At 43.0% G+C, this 16,456-nt stretch overlaps 16 non-coding genes across 16 annotated transcripts; all 16 read left to right on the top strand.

Moving 5' to 3' along the window:
- The first annotated feature begins 590 nt into the window (after positions 1–590).
- On the top strand, positions 591–673 carry TRNAL-CAG (transfer RNA leucine (anticodon CAG)). The gene has a single exon. It is a non-coding gene; the product is annotated as a tRNA-Leu (tRNA).
- A 189-nt stretch (positions 674–862) lies between these two features.
- On the top strand, positions 863–945 carry TRNAL-AAG (transfer RNA leucine (anticodon AAG)). The gene has a single exon. It is a non-coding gene; the product is annotated as a tRNA-Leu (tRNA).
- Positions 946–1,971: 1,026 nt separating this feature from the next.
- TRNAL-UAG (transfer RNA leucine (anticodon UAG)) lies at positions 1,972–2,054 on the top strand. The gene has a single exon. It is a non-coding gene; the product is annotated as a tRNA-Leu (tRNA).
- Positions 2,055–4,066: 2,012 nt separating this feature from the next.
- Positions 4,067–4,149, top strand: TRNAL-UAG (transfer RNA leucine (anticodon UAG)). Its single transcript has one exon. It is a non-coding gene; the product is annotated as a tRNA-Leu (tRNA).
- Positions 4,150–4,781: 632 nt separating this feature from the next.
- On the top strand, positions 4,782–4,864 carry TRNAL-CAG (transfer RNA leucine (anticodon CAG)). Its single transcript has one exon. It is a non-coding gene; the product is annotated as a tRNA-Leu (tRNA).
- Positions 4,865–5,053: 189 nt separating this feature from the next.
- TRNAL-AAG (transfer RNA leucine (anticodon AAG)) lies at positions 5,054–5,136 on the top strand. The gene has a single exon. It is a non-coding gene; the product is annotated as a tRNA-Leu (tRNA).
- A 1,026-nt stretch (positions 5,137–6,162) lies between these two features.
- TRNAL-UAG (transfer RNA leucine (anticodon UAG)) lies at positions 6,163–6,245 on the top strand. The gene has a single exon. It is a non-coding gene; the product is annotated as a tRNA-Leu (tRNA).
- Positions 6,246–6,877: 632 nt separating this feature from the next.
- Positions 6,878–6,960, top strand: TRNAL-CAG (transfer RNA leucine (anticodon CAG)). The gene has a single exon. It is a non-coding gene; the product is annotated as a tRNA-Leu (tRNA).
- A 189-nt stretch (positions 6,961–7,149) lies between these two features.
- On the top strand, positions 7,150–7,232 carry TRNAL-AAG (transfer RNA leucine (anticodon AAG)). Its single transcript has one exon. It is a non-coding gene; the product is annotated as a tRNA-Leu (tRNA).
- A 189-nt stretch (positions 7,233–7,421) lies between these two features.
- TRNAL-AAG (transfer RNA leucine (anticodon AAG)) lies at positions 7,422–7,504 on the top strand. The gene has a single exon. It is a non-coding gene; the product is annotated as a tRNA-Leu (tRNA).
- Positions 7,505–9,245: 1,741 nt separating this feature from the next.
- Positions 9,246–9,328, top strand: TRNAL-CAG (transfer RNA leucine (anticodon CAG)). The gene has a single exon. It is a non-coding gene; the product is annotated as a tRNA-Leu (tRNA).
- A 189-nt stretch (positions 9,329–9,517) lies between these two features.
- Positions 9,518–9,600, top strand: TRNAL-AAG (transfer RNA leucine (anticodon AAG)). The gene has a single exon. It is a non-coding gene; the product is annotated as a tRNA-Leu (tRNA).
- A 1,026-nt stretch (positions 9,601–10,626) lies between these two features.
- On the top strand, positions 10,627–10,709 carry TRNAL-UAG (transfer RNA leucine (anticodon UAG)). Its single transcript has one exon. It is a non-coding gene; the product is annotated as a tRNA-Leu (tRNA).
- Positions 10,710–13,435: 2,726 nt separating this feature from the next.
- On the top strand, positions 13,436–13,518 carry TRNAL-CAG (transfer RNA leucine (anticodon CAG)). Its single transcript has one exon. It is a non-coding gene; the product is annotated as a tRNA-Leu (tRNA).
- Positions 13,519–14,815: 1,297 nt separating this feature from the next.
- TRNAL-UAG (transfer RNA leucine (anticodon UAG)) lies at positions 14,816–14,898 on the top strand. The gene has a single exon. It is a non-coding gene; the product is annotated as a tRNA-Leu (tRNA).
- Positions 14,899–15,530: 632 nt separating this feature from the next.
- TRNAL-CAG (transfer RNA leucine (anticodon CAG)) lies at positions 15,531–15,613 on the top strand. The gene has a single exon. It is a non-coding gene; the product is annotated as a tRNA-Leu (tRNA).
- The last annotated feature ends 843 nt before the right edge of the window (positions 15,614–16,456 follow it).

Consider the following 16,456-nt stretch of genomic DNA (forward strand, 5'->3'; position numbering starts at 1 on the left):
ATGGAAGTTGCATCTGTTCGTCTTCACCTGGGACGTTATTCCGTCCTCGTCTAGTCAAGAGAGCTTGGGTTTCTCATATATTTCTGTTGTACAAAGTCTTGCTGATAAAGTGCAATCCTTACCAAATGAGCTTAGGACCCATGTAAGAGCTCATCTAGAAGAGTCATGCTCTTGTATTCCCTGGCCAGACAGGCCATGCAAATTTGGAAGAATGTCAAGCACCTGGTAGACAGCTGTACTCCAGCACACTTACAGCAATGTCCTCAGGGCTGTGATCAGGGGCTGCTTAGATTTGCGTATTCCACCCTATGTTGTGACATTGAGCTCCCTTGTTGAATTTGCTTTAGTCAGCCAAGATGTGGCTGTTGACTCAATTTCAAAGCAGCTTTGGGCCGTTCAAGTGGCTGGTGAATAGCACTTTCTCTTTGTACGCTTTAAAGGTCTAAAGAGTTCTTTATAGGTACTGCTCTGTATGGATTGTTCAAAGATCTGTTGGAAATGCTTATAATGGGATAAATAAATTGAGGGCATGCCTTTTCGGTACCAAACTTGCATGGCTGTTTGGCTTGAGTAAGGTGCTGCAAATGCAAGTCAGGATGGCTGAGTGGTCTAAGGCGCTGCGTTCAGGTCGCAGTCTCTTCTGGAGGCGTGGGTTCAAATCCCACTTCTGACAAACCTGTGTTTAATCTTCTTTTTTCTTGAGGGAGAAAATCAGATCATTTCCCTCACATGGGCTTATATGGTTGTCTTTTTGGAAAAGTGCAGTGAGTTTTTTTCTTGCTATAGCCACTTATGGCCTAAGATGTGTGTTTTTTTTGTTCACACTATCTTTCTCACTATGTAGATGGACAAGCAACATGTGGTCAGGATGGCCGAGTGGTCTAAGGTGCTGCGTTAAGGCCGCAGTCTCTCCTGGAGGCGTGGGTTCGAATCCCACTTCTGACAAAACTTTAAGTCCATTTTGTCACTGCGTTCCTTCAGAATCTCAGCTAAAAATTGGCAGTGCATATAATATCTGAATAAGTACCAAACTTCAGTTTCAACTGCAAATGAATTTGCCCAATTCTGTCTTCAAGCTCGTATAATATTCTTCTAGCACTAGTGGTGTTTTATGTGTTTTTTGGGGGGTGCCTAAAAAATCCCTTTTATTGAAGAAATGGCTTACATTCAGTCTTGTGATATTTTTGGTTTCCAATAAGTAGATTTTTAATTTTATGTAACCTCATTTTCTAATGATCCATTCAAGAGATGTTTCCACTATGAAATGAAGAGCAAGGGGAAAGAGCACAAATGATAGAGCCAGTGAGTGAGATGGGGTGTTGAGGAAGGAGAGAATGAAACAAAGACAGAGTGAGTGAACGGCAGGTAGGCATAGAAGAGGAGACTAGAAGTGAAGGTGACTTGCTTTTCCCTGCTCTTGACCTCCCACCCATCTCAAACCAATCACAAACATACCTTCTATGCAACGTTGGTATGCAGAACTTCACTCCTCAGCCAGTGAGGGTGAGTCCCAAGCCAGGGGCTAGAGAGCAAAAGAATGGATGTGCTCAGACGTTCCTTGCTAGGGACAGTTGATCTGAAACAAGGCCTGCTCTCTTGTTTCCAGCAAGGATCTAGAAATTCTGCATGAATGTGCAAGGCACATTGCCAGCATAAATTTGCATAAACTGCCCCACCTTCTGCCTTCCTACTTCCTGAGCAGTAGTTGTTTGTGTATAGAGAGAAAGGTCGCAGGCAAGGTAATTTTGTGAGTAGGATACAGAACCCTAAATAGCTGGTGAGAGGTATAAGTTATTCTAAAAGCATAAAAACAGTACACCTGTGAAATGAAATGCTTTCATATGTGATCTTCTGTGTTTATTGTCCTGTGCAAAAAGTTGCACCTTGTGTTTGAAGGTTGAAATTATTTCAAGCTTGCATGGACGCAGAAATTTCAGAGTGACTTTTATACATTTCTTAGGACTCTTCACTGTCAGGATGGCCAAGTGGTCTAAGGCGCTGTGTTTAGGCCGCAGTCTCCTCTGGAGGCGTGGGTTCGAATCCCACTTCTGACATGACTTTTGGAGATATAATCTTCTTCATCAGGATAACATCTGATGGAAGTTGCTTCTGTTCGTCTTCACCTGGGACGTTATTCTGTCCTCGTCTAGTCAAGAGAGCTTGGGTTTCTCATATATTTCTGTTGTACAAAGTCTTGCTGATAAAGTGCAATCCTTACCAAATGAGCTTAGGACCCATGTAAGAGCTCATCTAGAAGAGTCATTCTCTTGTATTCCCTGGCCAGACAGGCCATACAAATTTGGAAGAATGCCAAGCACCTGGTAGACAGCTGGACTCCAGCACACTTACAGCAATTTCCTCAGGGCAGTGATCAGGGGCTGCTTAGATTTGCGAATTCCACCCTATGTTGTGACATTGATATCCCTTGTTGAATTTGCTTTAGTCAGCCAAGATGTGGCTGTTGACTCAATTTCAAAGCAGCTTTGGGCCGTTCAAGTGGCTGGTGAATAGCACTTTCTCTTTGTACGCTTTAAAGGTCTAAAGAGTTCTTCATAGGTACTGCTCTGTATGGATTGTTCGAAGATCTGTTGGAAATGCTTATAATGGGATAAATAAATTGAGGGCATGCCTTTTCGGTACCAAACTTGCATGGCTGTCTGGCTTGTGGAAGGTGCTGCAAATCCAAGTCAGGATGCCGAGTGGTCTAAGGCGCTGCGTTCAGGTCGCAGTCTCTTCTGGAGGCGTGGGTTCAAATCCCACTTCTGACAAACCTGTGTTTAATCTTCTTTTTTATTGAGGGAGAAAATCAGATCATTTCCCTCACATGGGCTTATATGGTTGTCTTTTTGGAAAAGTGCAGTGAGTTTTTTTCTTGCTATATCCACTTATGGCCTAAGATGTGTGTTTTTTTTGTTCACACTATCTTTCTCACTATGTAGATGGACAAGCAACATGTGGTCAGGATGGCCGAGTGGTCTAAGGAGCTGCATTAAGGCCGCAGTCTCTGCTGGAGGCGTGGGTTCGAATCCCACTTCTGACAAAGCTTTAAGTCCATTTTGTCTCTGCGTTCCTTCAGAATCTCAGCTAAAAATTGGCAGTGCATATAATATCTGAATAAGTACCAAACTTCAGTTTCAACTGCAAATGAATTTGCCCAATTCTGTCTTCAAGCTCTTATAATATTCTTCCAGCACAAGTGGTGTTTTATGTGTTTTTCGGGGGGTGCCTAAAAAATCCCTTTTATTGAAGAAATGGCTTACATTCAGTCTTGTGATATTTTTGGTTTCCAATAAGTAGATTTTTAATTTTATGTAACCTCATTTTCTAATGATCCATTCAAGAGATGTTTCCACTATGAAATGAAGAGCAAGGGGAAAGAGCACAAATGATAGAGCGAGTGAGTGAGATGGGGTGTTGAGGAAGGAGAGAATGAAACAAAGACAGAGTGAGTGAACGGCAGGTAGGCATAGAAGAGGAGACTAGAAGTGAAAGTGACTTGCTTTTCCCTGCTCTTGACCTCCCACCCATCTCAAACCAATCACAAACATACCTTCTATGCAACGTTGGTATGCAGAACTTCACTCCTCAGCCAGTGAGGGTGAGTCCCAAGCCAGGGGCTAGAGAGCAAAAGAATGGATGTGCTCAGACGTTCCTTGCTAGGGACAGTTGATCTGAAACAAGGCCTGCTCTCTTGTTTCCAGCAAGGATCTAGAAATTCTGCATGAATGTGCAAGGCACATTGCCAGCATAAATTTGCATAAACTGCCCCACCTTCTGCCTTCCTACTTCCTGAGCAGTAGTTGTTTGTGTATAGAGAGAAAGGTCGCAGGCAAGGTAATTTTGTGAGTAGGATACAGAACCCTAAATAGCTGGTGAGAGGTATAAGTTATTCTAAAAGCATAAAAACAGTACACCTGTGAAATGAAATGCTTTCATATGTGATCTTCTGTGTTTATTGTCCTGTGCAAAAAGTTGCACCTTGTGTTTGAAGGTTGAAATTATTTCAAGCTTGCATGGACGCAGAAATTTCAGAGTGACTTTTATACATTTCTCAGGACTCTTCACTGTCAGGATGGCCGAGTGGTCTAAGGCGCTGTGTTTAGGCCGCAGTCTCCTCTGGAGGCGTGGGTTCGAATCCCACTTCTGAAATGACTTTTGGAGATATAATCTTCTTCATCAGGATAACATCTGATGGAAGTTGCTTCTGTTCGTCTTCACCTGGGACGTTATTCTGTCCTCGTCTAGTCAAGTGAGCTTGGGTTTCTCATATATTTCTGTTGTACAAAGTCTTGCTGATAAAGTGCAATCCTTACCAAATGAGCTTAGGACCCATGTAAGAGCTCATCTAGAAGAGTCATTCTCTTGTATTCCCTGGCCAGACAGGCCATACAAATTTGGAAGAATGCCAAGCACCTGGTAGACAGCTGGACTCCAGCACACTTACAGCAATTTCCTCAGGGCAGTGATCAGGGGCTGCTTAGATTTGCGAATTCCACCCTATGTTGTGACATTGAGATCCCTTGTTGAATTTGCTTTAGTCAGCCAAGATGTGGCTATTGACTCAATTTCAAAGCAGCTTTGGGCCGTTCAAGTGGCTGGTGAATAGCACTTTCTCTTTGTACTCATTAAAGGTCTAAAGAGTTCTTCATAGGTACTGCTCTGTATGGATTGTTCAAAGATCTGTTGGAAATGCTTATAATGGGATAAATAAATTGAGGGCATGCCTTTTCGGTTCCCCACTTGCATGGCTGTGTGGCTTGTGGAAGGTGCTGCAAATGCAAGTCAGGATGGCCGAGTGGTCTAAGGTGCTGCGTTCAGGTCGCAGTCTCTTCTGGAGGCGTGGGTTCAAATCCCACTTCTGACAAACCTGTGTTTAATCTTCTATTTTCTTGAGGGAGAAAATCAGATCATTTCCCTCACATGGGCTTATATGGTTGTCTTTTTGGAAAAGTGCAGTGAGTTTTTTTCTTGCTATAGCCACTCATGGCCTAAGATGTGTGTTTTTTGTGTTCACACTATCTTTCTCACTATGTAGATGAACAAGCAACATGTGGTCAGGATGGCCGAGTGGTCTAAGGCGCTGCGTTAAGGCCGCAGTCTCTCCTGGAGGCGTGGGTTCGAATCCCACTTCTGACAAAACTTTAAGTCCATTTTGTCTCTGGGTTCCTTCAGAATCTCAGCTAAAAATTGGCAGTGCATATCATTTCTGAATAAGTACCAAACTTCAGTTTCAACTGCAAATGAATTTGCCCAATTCTGTCTTCAAGCTCGTATAATATTCTTCTAGCACTAGTGGTGTTTTATGTGTTTTTTGGGGGGTGCCTAAAAAATCCCTTTTATTGAAGAAATGGCTTACATTCAGTCTTGTGATATTTTTGGTTTCCAATAAGTAGATTTTTATTTTTATGTAACCTCATTTTCTAATGATCCATTCAAGAGATGTTTCCACTATGAAATGAAGAGCAAGGGGAAAGAGCACAAATGATAGAGCCAGTGAGTGAGATGGGGTGTTGAGGAAGGAGAGAATGAAACAAAGACAGAGTGAGTGAACGGCAGGTAGGCACAGAAGAGGAGACTAGAAGTGAAGGTGACTTGCTTTACCCTGCTCTTGACCTCCCACCCATCTCAAACCAATCACAAACATACCTTCTATGCAACGTTGGTATGCAGAACTTCACTCCTCAGCCAGTGAGGGTGAGTCCCAAGCCAGGGACTAGAGAGCAAAAGAGTGGATGTGCTCAGACGTTGCTGGCTAGGGACAGTTGATCTGAAACAAGGCCTGCTCTCTTGTTTCCAGCAAGGATCTAGAAATTCTGCATGAATCTGCAAGGCACATTGACAGCATAAATTTGCATAAACTGCCCCACCTTCTGCCTTCCTACTTCCTGAGCAGTAGTTGTTTGTGTATAAAGAGAGAGGTCGCAGGCAAGGTAATTTTGTGAGTAGGATACAGAACCCTAAATAGCTGGTGAGAGGTATAAGTTATTCTAAAAGCATAAAAACAGTACACCTGTGAAATGAAATGCTTTCATATGTGATCTTCTGTGTTTATTGTCCTGTGCAAAAAGTTGCACCTTGTGTTTGAAGGTTGAGATTATTTCAAGCTTGCATGGACGCAGAAATTTCTGAGTGACTTTTATACATTTCTTAGGACTCTCCACTGTCAGGATGACCGAGTGGTCTAAGGCGCTGTGTTTAGGCCGCAGTCTCCTCTGGAGGCGTGGGTTCGAATCCCACTTCTGACATGACTTTTGGAGATATAATCTTCTTCATCAGGATAACATCTGATGGAAGTTGCATCTGTTCGTCTTCACCTGGGACGTTATTCCGTCCTCGTCTAGTCAAGAGAGCTTGGGTTTCTCATATATTTCTGTTGTACAAAGTCTTGCTGATAAAGTGCAATCCTTACCAAATGAGCTTAGGACCCATGTAAGAGCTCATCTAGAAGAGTCATGCTCTTGTATTCCCTGGCCAGACAGGCCATGCAAATTTGGAAGAATGCCAAGCACCTGGTAGACAGCTGTACTCCAGCACACTTACAGCAATGTCCTCAGGGCTGTGATCAGGGGCTGCTTAGATTTGCGTATTCCACCCTATGTTGTGACATTGAGCTCCCTTGTTGAATTTGCTTTAGTCAGCCAAGATGTGGCTGTTGACTCAATTTCAAAGCAGCTTTGCGCCGTTCAAGTGGCTGGTGAATAGCACTTTCTCTTTGTACGCTTTAAAGGTCTAAAGAGTTCTTCATAGGTACTGCTCTGTGTGGATTGTTCAAAGATCTGTTGGAAATGCTTATAATGGGATAAATAAATTGAGGGCATGCCTTTTCGGTACCAAACTTGCATGGCTGTCTGGCTTGTGGAAGGTGCTGCAAATGCAAGTCAGGATGGCCGAATGGTCTAAGGCGCTGCGTTCAGGTCGCAGTCTCTTCTGGAGGCGTGGGTTCAAATCCCACTTCTGACAAACCTGTGTTTAATCTTCTTTTTTCTTGAGGGAGAAAATCAGATCATTTCCCTCACATGGGCTTATATGGTTGTCTTTTTGGAAAAGTGCAGTGAGTTTTTTTCTTGCTATAGCCACTTATGGCCTAAGATGTGTGTTTTTTTTGTTCACACTATCTTTCTCACTATGTAGATGGACAAGCAACATGTGGTCAGGATGGCCGAGTGGTCTAAGGCGCTGCGTTAAGGCCGCAGTCTCTCCTGGAGGCGTGGGTTCGAATCCCACTTCTGACAAACCTGGGTTTAATCTTCTTTTTTCTTGAGGGAGAAAATCAGATCATTTCCCTCACATGGGCTTATATGGTTGTCTTTTTGGAAAAGTGCAGTGAGTTTTTTTCTTGCTATAGCCACTTATGGCCTAAGATGTGTGTTTTATTTGTTCACACTATCTTTCTCACTATGTAGATGGGCAAGCAACATGTGGTCAGGATGGCCGAGTGGTCTAAGGCGCTGCGTTAAGGCCGCAGTCTCTCCTGGAGGCGTGGGTTCGAATCCCACTTCTGACAAATCTTTAAGTCCATTTTGTCTCTGCGTTCCTTCAGAATCTCAGCTAAAAATTGGCAGTGCATATAATATCTGAATAAGTACCAAACTTCAGTTTCAACTGCAAATGAATTTGCCCAATTCTGTCTTCAAGCTCGTATAATATTCTTCTAGCACTAGTGGTGTTTTATGTGTTTTTTGGGGGGTGCCTAAAAAATCCCTTTTATTGAAGAAATGGCTTACATTCAGTCTTGTGATATTTTTGCTTTCCAATAAGTAGATTTTTAATTTTATGTAACCTCATTTTCTAATGATCCATTCAAGAGATGTTTCCACTATGAAATGAAGAGCAAGGGGAAAGAGCACAAATGATAGAGCCAGTGAGTGAGATGGGGTGTTGAGGAAGGAGAGAATGAAACAAAGACAGAGTGAGTGAACGGCAGGTAGGCATAGAAGAAGAGACTAGAAGTGAAGGTGACTTGCTTTTCCCTGCTCTTGACCTCCCACCCATCTCAAACCAATCACAAACATACCTTCTATGCAACGTTGGTATGCAGAACTTCAATCCTCAGCCAGTAAGGGTGAGTCCCAAGCCAGGGGCTAGAGAGCAAAAGAATGGATGTGCTCAGACGTTCCTTGCTAGGGACAGTTGATCTGAAACAAGGCCTGCTCTCTTGTTTCCAGCAAGGATCTAGAAATTCTGCATTAATCTGCAAGGCACATTGACAGCATAAATTTGCATAAACTGCCCCACCTTCTGCCTTCCTACTTCCTGAGCAGTAGTTGTTTGTGTATAAAGAGAGAGGTCGCAGGCAAGATAATTTAGTGAGTAGGATACAGAACCCTAAATAGCTGGTGAGAGGTATAAGTTATTCTAAAAGCATAAAAACAGTACACCTGTGAAATGAAATGCTTTCATATGTGATCTTCTGTGTTTATTGTCCTGTGCAAAAAGTTGCACCTTGTGTTTGAAGGTTGAAATTATTTCAAGCTTGCATGGACGGAGAAATTTCTGAGTGACTTTTATACATTTCTTAGGACTCTCCACTGTCAGGATGGCCGAGTGGTCTAAGGCGCTGTGTGTAGGCTGCAGTCTCCTGTGGAGGCGTGGGTTCGAATCCCACTTCTGAAATGACTTTTGGAGATATAATCTTCTTCATCAGGATAACATCTGATGGAAGTTGCATCTGTTCGTCTTCACCTGGGACGTTATTCCGTCCTCGTCTAGTCAAGAGAGCTTGGGTTTCTCATATATTTCTGTTGTACAAAGTCTTGCTGATAAAGTGCAATCCTTACCAAATGAGCTTAGGACCCATGTAAGAGCTCATCTAGAAGAGTCATGCTCTTGTATTCCCTGGCCAGACAGGCCATGCAAATTTGGAAGAATGCCAAGCACCTGGTAGACAGCTGTACTCCAGCACACTTACAGCAATGTCCTCAGGGCTGTGATCAGGGGCTGCTTAGATTTGCGTATTCCACCCTATGTTGTGACATTGAGCTCCCTTGTTGAATTTGCTTTAGTCAGGCAAGATGTGGCTGTTGACTCAATTTCAAAGCAGCTTTGCGCCGTTCAAGTGGCTGGTGAATAGCACTTTCTCTTTGTACGCTTTAAAGGTCTAAAGAGTTCTTCATAGGTACTGCTCTGTATGGATTGTTCAAAGATCTGTTGGAAATGCTTATAATGGGATAAATAAATTGAGGGCATGCCTTTTCGGTACCAAACTTGCATGGCTGTCTGGCTTGTGGAAGGTGCTGCAAATGCAAGTCAGGATGGCCGAGTGGTCTAAGGCGCTGCGTTCAGGTCGCAGTCTCTTCTGGAGGCATGGGTTCAAATCCCACTTCTGACAAACCTGTGTTTAATCTTCTTTTTTCTTGAGGGAGAAAATCAGATCATTTCCCTCACATGGGCTTATATGGTTGTCTTTTTGGAAAAGTGCAGTGAGTTTTTTTCTTGCTATAGCCACTTATGGCCTAAGATGTGTGTTTTTTTTGTTCACACTATCTTTCTCACTATGTAGATGGACAAGCAACATGTGGTCAGGATGGCCGAGTGGTCTAAGGTGCTGCGTTAAGGCCGCAGTCTCTCCTGGAGGCGTGGGTTCGAATCCCACTTCTGACAAAACTTTAAGTCAATTTTGTCACTGCGTTCCTTCAGAATCTCAGCTAAAAATTGGCAGTGCATATAATATCTGAATAAGTACCAAACTTCAGTTTCAACTGCAAATGAATTTGCCCAATTCTGTCTTCAAGCTCGTATAATATTCTTCTAGCACTAGTGGTGTTTTATGTGTTTTTTGGGGGGTGCCTAAAAAATCCCTTTTATTGAAGAAATGGCTTACATTCAGTCTTGTGATATTTTTGGTTTCCAATAAGTAGATTTTTAATTTTATGTAACCTCATTTTCTAATGATCCATTCAAGAGATGTTTCCACTATGAAATGAAGAGCAAGGGGAAAGAGCACAAATGATAGAGCCAGTGAGTGAGATGGGGTGTTGAGGAAGGAGAGAATGAAACAAAGACAGAGTGAGTGAACGGCAGGTAGGCATAGAAGAGGAGACTAGAAGTGAAGGTGACTTGCTTTTCCCTGCTCTTGACCTCCCACCCATCTCAAACCAATCACAAACATACCTTCTATGCAATGTTGGTATGCAGAACTTCACTCCTCAGCCAGTGAGGGTGAGTCCCAAGCCAGGGGCTAGAGAGCAAAAGAATGGATGTGCTCAGACGTTCCTTGCTAGGGACAGTTGTTCTGAAACAAGGCCTGCTCTCTTGTTTCCAGCAAGGATCTAGAAATTCTGCATGAATGTGCAAGGCACATTGCCAGCATAAATTTGCATAAACTGCCCCACCTTCTGCCTTCCTACTTCCTGAGCAGTAGTTGTTTGTGTATAGAGAGAAAGGTCGCAGAAAAGGTAATTTTGTGAGTAGGATACAGAACCCTAAATAGCTGGTGAGAGGTATAAGTTATTCTAAAAGCATAAAAACAGTACACCTGTGAAATGAAATGCTTTCATATGTGATCTTCTGTGTTTATTGTCCTGTGCAAAAAGTTGCACCTTGTGTTTGAAGGTTGAAATTATTTCAAGCTTGCATGGACGCAGAAATTTCAGAGTGACTTTTATACATTTCTTAAGACTCTTCACTGTCAGGATGGCCGAGTGGTCTAAGGCGCTGTGTTTAGGCCGCAGTCTCCTCTGGAGGCGTGGGTTCGCATCCCACTTCTGACATGACTTTTGGAGATATAATCTTCTTCATCAGGATAACATCTGATGGAAGTTGCTTCTGTTCGTCTTCACCTGGGACGTTATTCTGTCCTCGTCTAGTCAAGAGAGCTTGGGTTTCTCATATATTTCTGTTGTACAAAGTCTTGCTGATAAAGTGCAATCCTTACCAAATGAGCTTAGGACCCATGTAAGAGCTCATCTAGAAGAGTCATTCTCTTGTATTCCCTGGCCAGACAGGCCATACAAATTTGGAAGAATGCCAAGCACCTGGTAGACAGCTGGACTCCAGCACACTTACAGCAATTTCCTCAGGGCAGTGATCAGGGGCTGCTTAGATTTGCGAATTCCACCCTATGTTGTGACATTGAGATCCCTTGTTGAATTTGCTTTAGTCAGCCAATATGTGGCTGTTGACTCAATTTCAAAGCAGCTTTGGGCCGTTCAAGTGGCTGGTGAATAGCACTTTCTCTTTGTACGCTTTAAAGGTCTAAAGAGTTCTTCATAGGTACTGCTCTGTATGGATTGTTCGAAGATCTGTTGGAAATGCTTATAATGGGATAAATAAATTGAGGGCATGCTTTTTCGGTACCAAACTTGCATGGCTGTCTGGCTTGTGGAAGGTGCTGCAAATGCAAGTCAGGATGCCGAGTGGTCTAAGGCGCTGCGTTCAGGTCGCAGTCTCTTCTGGAGGCGTGGGTTCAAATCCCACTTCTGACAAACCTGTGTTTAATCTTCTTTTTTATTGAGGGAGAAAATCAGATCATTTCCCTCACATGGGCTTATATGGTTGTCTTTTTGGAAAAGTGCAGTGAGTTTTTTTCTTGCTATATCCACTTATGGCCTAAGATGTGTGTTTTTTTTGTTCACACTATCTTTCTCACTATGTAGATGGACAAGCAACATGTGGTCAGGATGGCCGAGTGGTCTAAGGAGCTGCATTAAGGCCGCAGTCTCTGCTGGAGGCGTGGGTTCGAATCCCACTTCTGACAAAACTTTAAGTCCATTTTGTCTCTGCATTCCTTCAGAATCTCAGCTAAAAATTGGCAGTGCATATAATATCTGAATAAGTACCAAACTTCAGTTTCAACTGCAAATGAATTTGCCCAATTCTGTCTTCAAGCTCGTATAATATTCTTCTAGCACTAGTGGTGTTTTATGTGTTTTTTGGGGGGTGCCTAAAAAATCCCTTTTATTGAAGAAATGGCTTACATTCAGTCTTGTGATATTTTTGGTTTCCAATAAGTAGATTTTTATTTTTATGTAACCTCATTTTCTAATGATCCATTCAAGAGATGTTTCCACTATGAAATGAAGAGCAAGGGGAAAGAGCACAAATGATAGAGCCAGTGAGTGAGATGGGGTGTTGAGGAAGGAGAGAATGAAACAAAGACAGAGTGAGTGAACGGCAGGTAGGCATAGAAGAGGAGACTAGAAGTGAAGGTGACTTGCTTTTCCCTGCTCTTGACCTCCCACCCATCTCAAACCAATCACAAACATACCTTCTATGCAACGTTGGTATGCAGAACTTCACTCCTCAGCCAGTGAGGGTGAGTCCCAAGCCAGGGGCTAGAGAGCAAAAGAATGGATGTGCTCAGACGTTCCTTGCTAGGGACAGTTGATCTGAAACAAGGCCTGCTCTCTTGTTTCCAGCAAGGATCTAGAAATTCTGCATGAATCTGCAAGGCACATTGACAGCATAAATTTGCATAAACTGCCCCACCTTCTGCCTTCCTACTTCCTGAGCAGTAGTTGTTTGTGTATAAAGAGAGAGGTCGCAGGCAAGGTAATTTTGTGAGTAGGATACAGAACCCTAAATAGCTGGTGAGAGGTATAAGTTATTCTAAAAGCATAAAAACAGTACACCTGTGAAATGAAATGCTTTCATATGTGATCTTCTGTGTTTATTGTCCTGTGCAAAAAGTTGCACCTTGTGTTTGAAGGTTGAAATTATTTCAAGCCTGCATGGACGCAGAAATTTCTGAGTGACTTTTATACATTTCTTAGGACTCTCCACTGTCAGGATGGCCGAGTGGTCTAAGGCGCTGTGTTAGGCCGCAGTCTCCTCTGGAGGCGTGGGTTCGAATCCCACTTCTGACATGACTTTTGGAGATATAATCTTCTTCAACCGGATAACATCTGATGGAAGTTGCATCTGTTCGTCTTCACCTGGGACGTTATTCCGTCCTCGTCTAGTCAAGAGAGCTTGGGGTTCTCATATATTTCTGTTGTACAAAGTCTTGCTGATAAAGTGCAATCCTTACCAAATGAGCTTATGACCCATGTAAGAGCTCATCTAGAAGAGTCATTCTCTTGTATTCCCTGGCCAGACAGGCCATACACATTTGGAAGAATGCCAAGCACCTGGTAGACAACTGGACTCCAGCACACTTACAGCAATTTCCTCAGGGCAGTGATCAGGGGCTACTTAGATTTGCGAATTCCACCCTATGTTGTGACATTGAGATCCCTTGTTGAATTTGCTTTAGTCAGCCAAGATGTGGCTATTGACTCAATTTCAAAGCAGCTTTGGGCCGTTCAAGTGGCTGGTGAATAGCACTTTCTCTTTGTACTCATTAAAGGTCTAAAGAATTCTTCATAGGTACTGCTCTGTATGGATTGTTCAAAGATCTGTTGGAAATGCTTATAATGGGATAAATAAATTGAGGGCATGCCTTTCCGGTACCCCACTTGCATGGCTGTCTGGCTTGTGGAAGGTGCTGCAAATGCAAGTCAGGATGGCCGAGTGGTCTAAGGTGCTGCGTTCAGGTCGCAGTCTGTTCTGGAGGCGTGGGTTCAAATCCCACTTCTGACAAACCTGTGTTTAATCTTCTTTTTTCTTGAGGGAGAAAATCAGATCATTTCCCTCACATGGGCTTATATGGTTGTCTTTTTGGAAAAGTGCAGTGAGTTTTTTTCTTGCTATAGCCACTCATGGCCTAAGATGTGTGTTTTTTTTGTTCACACTATCTTTCTAACTATGTAGATGAACAAGCAACATGTGGTCAGGATGGCCGAGTGGTCTAAGGTGCAGCGTTAAGGCCGCAGTCTCTCCTGGAGGCGTGGGTTCGAATACCACCTCTGACAAAACTTTAAGTCCATTTTGTCTCTGCGTTCCTTCAGAATCTCAGCTAAAAATTGGCAGTGCATATAATATCTGAATAAGTACCAAACTTCAGTTTCAACTGCAAATGAATTCGCCCAATTCTGTCTTCAAGCTCGTATAATATTCTTCTAGCACTAGTGGTGTTTTATGTGTTTTTTGGGGGGTGCCTAAAAAATCCCTTTTATTGAAGAAATGGCTTACATTCAGTCTTGTGATATTTTTGGTTTCCAATAAGTAGATTTTTAATTTTATGTAACCTCATTTTCTAATGATCCATTCAAGAGATGTTTCCACTATGAAATGAAGAGCAAGGGGAAAGAGCACAAATGATAGAGCCAGTGAGTGAGATGGGGTGTTGAGGAAGGAGAGAATGAAACAAAGACAGAGTGAGTGAACGGCAGGTAGGCATAGAAGAGTAGACTAGAAGTGAAGGTGACTTGCTTTTCCCTGCTCTTGACCTCCCACCCATCTCAAACCAATCACAAACATACCTTCTATGCAACGTTGGTATGCAGAACTTCACTCCTCAGCCAGTGAGGGTGAGTCCCAAGCCAGGGGCTAGAGAGCAAAAGAATGGATGTGCTCAGACGTTCCTTGCTAGGACAGTTGATCTGAAACAAGGCCTGCTCTCTTGTTTCCAGCAAGGATCTAGAAAATCTGCATGAATCTGCAAGGCACATTGACAGCATAAATTTGCATAAACTGCCCCACCTTCTGCCTTCCTACTTCCTAAGCAGTAGTTGTTTGTGTATAAAGAGAGAGGTCGCAGGCAAGGTAATTTTGTGAGTAGGATACAGAACCCTAAATAGCTGGTGAGAGGTATAAGTTATTCTAAAAGCATAAAAACAGTACACCTGTGAAATGAAATGCTTTCATATGTGATCTTCTGTGTTTATTGTCCTGTGCAAAAAGTTGCACCTTGTGTTTGAAGGTTGAAATTGTTTCAAGCTTGCATGGACGCAGAAATTTCTGAGTGACTTTTATACATTTCTTAAGACTCTCCACTGTCAGGATGGCCGAGTGGTCTAAGGCGCTGTGTTTAGGCCGCAGTCTCCTCTGGAGGCGTGGGTTCGAATCCCACTTCTGACATGACTTTTGGAGATATAATCTTCTTCATCAGGATAACATCTGATGGAATTTGCATCTGTTCGTCTTCACCTGGGACGTTATTCCGTCCTCGTCTAGTCAAGAGAGCTTGGGTTTCTCATATATTTCTGTTGTACAAAGTCTTGCTGATAAAGTGCAATCCTTACCAAATGAGCTTAGGACCCATGTAAGAGCTCATCTAGAAGAGTCATGCTCTTGTATTCCCTGGCCAGACAGGCCATGCAAATTTGGAAGAATGTCAAGCACCTGGTAGACAGCTGTACTCCAGCACACTTACAGCAATGTCCTCAGGGCTGTGATCAGGGGCTGCTTAGATTTGCGTATTCCACCCTATGTTGTGACATTGAGCTCCCTTGTTGAATTTGCTTTAGTCAGCCAAGATGTGGCTGTTGACTCAATTTCAAAGCAGCTTTGGGCCGTTCAAGTGGCTGGTGAATAGCACTTTCTCTTTGTACGCTTTAAAGGTCTAAAGAGTTCTTCATAGTTACTGCTCTGTATGGATTGTTCAAAGATCTGTTGGAAATGCTTATAATGGGATAAATAAATTGAGGGCATGCCTTTTCGGTACCCCACTTGCATGGCTGTCTGGCTTGTGGAAGGTGCTGCAAATGCAAGTCAGGATGGCCGAGTGGTCTAAGGCGCTGCGTTCAGGTCGCAGTCTCTTCTGGAGGCGTGGGTTCAAATCCCACTTCTGACAAACCTGTGTTTAATCTTCATTTTTCTTGAGGGAGAAAATCAGATCATTTCCCTCACATGGGCTTATATGGTTGTCTTTTTGGAAAAGTGCAGTGAGTTTTTTTCTTGCTATAGCCACTTATGGCCTAAGATGTGTGTTTTTTTTGTTCACACTATCTTTCTCACTATGTAGATGGACAAGCAACATGTGGTCAGGATGGCCGAGTGGTCTAAGGCACCTCGTTAAGGCTGCAGTCTCTCCTGGAGGCGTGGGTTCGAATCCCACTTCTGACAAAACTTTAAGTCCATTTTGTCTCTGCGTTCCTTCAGAATCTCAGCTAAAAATTGGCAGTGCATACAATATCTGAATAAGTACCAAACTTCAGTTTCAACTGCAAATGAATTTGCCCAATTCTGTCTTCAAGCTCTTATAATATTCTTCTAGCACTAGTGGTGTTTTATGTGTTTTTTGGGGGGTGCCTAAAAAACTCCCTTTTATTGAAGAAATGGCTTACATTCAGTCTTGTGATATTTTTGGTTTCCAATAAGTAGATTTTAAATTTTATGTAACCTCATTTTCTAATGATCCATTCAAGAGATGTTTCCACTATGAAATGAAGAGCAAGGGGAAAGAGCACAAATGATAGCGCGAGTGAGTGAGATGGGGTGTTGAGGAAAGAGAGAATGAAACAAAGACAGAGTGAGTGAACGGCAGGTAGGCATAGAAGAGGAGACTAGAAGTGAAAGTGACTTGCTTTTCCCTGCTCTTGACCTCCCACCCATCTCAAACCAATCACAAACATACCATCTATGCAACGTTGGTATGCAGAACTTCACTCCTCAGCCAGTGAGGGTGAGTCCCAAG

This window comes from Lissotriton helveticus, chromosome 8, assembly GCF_964261635.1.
Source record: "Lissotriton helveticus chromosome 8, aLisHel1.1, whole genome shotgun sequence".
In the NCBI taxonomy this organism is placed as follows: domain Eukaryota; kingdom Metazoa; phylum Chordata; class Amphibia; order Caudata; family Salamandridae; genus Lissotriton; species Lissotriton helveticus.